Source organism: Oncorhynchus mykiss, chromosome 5 (genome assembly GCF_013265735.2).
Source record: "Oncorhynchus mykiss isolate Arlee chromosome 5, USDA_OmykA_1.1, whole genome shotgun sequence".
Taxonomy (NCBI): Eukaryota; Metazoa; Chordata; class Actinopteri; order Salmoniformes; family Salmonidae; genus Oncorhynchus; species Oncorhynchus mykiss.
Genome location: NC_048569.1, coordinates 95,957,023 through 95,959,897, shown reverse-complemented (window position 1 = coordinate 95,959,897; position 2,875 = coordinate 95,957,023).

The following is a 2,875-nucleotide window of genomic DNA, read 5'->3' as shown; positions in this document are numbered from 1 at the left end:
TGCCACCACAATACTGATGCTGCCACCACAATACTGATGCTGCCACCACAATACTGATACTGCTACCACAATAATGATGCTGCCACCACAATACTGATGCTGCCACCACACTAATGATGCTGCCACAACAATACTGATGCTGCCACCACAATACTGATGCTGCCACCACACTACTGATGCTGCCACAACAATTTTAATGCTGCCACCACAATACTGATGCTGCCACCACAATACCGATGCTGCCACCACAATATGGATGCTGCCCCAACAATTCTAATGCTGCCACAACAATACTGATGCTGCCACCAAAATACTGATACTGCCACCACAATAATGATGCAGACACCACAATAATGATGCTGCCACCCCAATAATGATGCTGCCACACCAATAATGATGCTGCCACCACAAAGACCTCGTCTTTCCCTAAATAATTACATCTATATTGTTGATTAATACAGTAGTGGTGTATACAGAACACATCATCACATCATCCACACAGTAAATGGTTAAATGAAGCTGTGTAGATTCTAGGCCTGGCTACAGTCTATTGTTGATGAGGTTTGCTCCATAATAATGGCTAGTGGACAGGATGTATAGCTGTCTAGCTGGCTGATCTAGAAGGTACCGTGCTACTGTAAGGGCAGGCATGCTGGGGTCACTCAGGTTTCAGCCGGGCTGTAACACAATGACATTGTATCATGGTCTATCTCTCAGAGCCATACTGCCACAGCCTCAGGCCTATACATATACACCCATCAGATGAAGAAGGAATATTGTTTAAAAACTACAGAGGCAAACTGATATTCTATCCTCTCCTCTCCTCATTTCCTCTCCTACTCTCTCACATTTCCTCTCCTCTCCTCATTTCCTCTCCTACTCTCTCACATTTCCTCTCCTCTCCTCATTTCCTCTCCTAATCTCTCACATCTCCTCTCCTCTCCTCATTTCCTCTCCTACTCTCTCACATCTTCTCTCCTCATTTCCTCTCCTAATCTCTCACATCTCCTCTCCTAATTTCCTCTGCTACTCTCACACATCTCCTCTCCTCATTTCCTCTCCTACTCTCTCACATCTCCTCTCCTCTCCTCATTTCCTCTCCTACTCTCTCACATCTCCTCTCCTCTCCTCATTTCCTCTCCTACTCTCTCACACCTCCTCTCCTAATTTCCTCTGCTACTCTCACACATCTCCTCTCCTCATTTCCTCTCCTACTCTCGCACATCCTCTCTCCTCATTTCCTCTCCTACTCTCGCACATCTCCTCCCCTCATTTCCTCTCCTACTCTCTCACATCTCCTCTCCTCATTTCCTCTCCTACTCTCGCACATCTCCTCTCCTCATTTCCTCTCCTACTCTCTCACATCTCCTCTCGTCATCTCCTCTCCTCATTTCCTCTCCTACACTCTCTCCTCTCCTCTCCTTTCTATTCCTCTCCTATCCTCCTCACTTCTCTCCTCTCCTCTCCTTTCTGTTCCTCTCCTCTCTCTCTGTCCTCTCCTTCCTTTGCTCTCTCCTCTACTCCCTCTCCATTCCTCTCCACTTCTCTACTCCCTCTCCATTCCTCTCTCCTCCTCTCTCCTCTCCTTTAAGTCTCAGTTGAGTGGTACTGTCGCTGTAAATAATGTATTGGTAGAATGAGCTGTTGCTGCTAGGCCAGTATCTGACATGTTTTCTTAAAGAGACGTTACAAACCACCTTTACTTCCCCTTTACTCTTTATGGTCTATAAAATCACTGCGTAATCCTCACAGACAAAGACGTTATTTCGAGTAATGAACAAGATGAGTTACTTTACCACACAGTTATCTATTCCATACACCTGATTTAGCTACAAATGAGACACAAACTAGGTCCAGGAGAGATACTTGTGAGGTGTAAAGAGACAGATCTAGATTCAAATCTGTGTTTAAAAGACGTCTCCGAAACTACCTCCTCATGTCGCCATCTACACCACATACCCCCCTCCCCCCCCCCCCCCCACACACACACACACCCCCTCTGAGTGGTGCAGTATAAAGACAATAGCTCTCCCACGACACCTGGCCCTGCAAAAAATACTCACACATTTTAGTGAATCATTGCATTAATCAAATGTGACTCTGCAAGGTGTCGAAAGCGTTCCACAGGGATGCCGGCCCATCTTTCTCCAATGCTTCCACAGGGATGCCGGCCCATCTTGACTCCAATGCTTCCCACAGTTGTGTCAAGTTGGCTGTATGTCCTTTGGGGGGTGGACCATTCTTGATACAAACAGGAAACTGTTGAGCGTGAAAAACCCAGCAGCGTTGCAGTTCTTGACACAAACCGGTGCGCCTGGCACCTACTACCATACCTCGTTCAAAGGCACTTCAATATTTTGTCTGGCCCATTCACCCTCTGAATGGCACACATACACAATCCATGTCTCAATTGTTTCAAGGCTTAAAAATCCTTCCTTAACATGTCTACTCCCCTTCCTCTACACCGATTGAAGTGGATTTAACAAGTGACATCATCAAGGGATCATAGCTTTCACCTGGATTTACCTGGTCAGTCTGTGTTATTGAAAGAGCAGGAGTTCTTAATGTTTTGTACAGTCAGTGTATATACATGGTGTTTCCAGAATGATAATAGCTGCACTCACATGAATCAAGAATACAGCTTCGGCCACACCACGTCTAGTGTAAAAGTTGCAAATCTAATGTTAAAGAGAGATAAATCTCACTAGACATATTTTACTAACATATATCCCCCTGAAAACTAGTTGCTTTATACATGGTACTCGGCTCGTGGGTTCATTCTGTATACAGAGTAAAAGAGAGGTCAACAAACCTCTATCACTGTCTGTAACCACTATCTTACGCAACCCTTTACTTGCCTGCCTTGGGGGCGGTG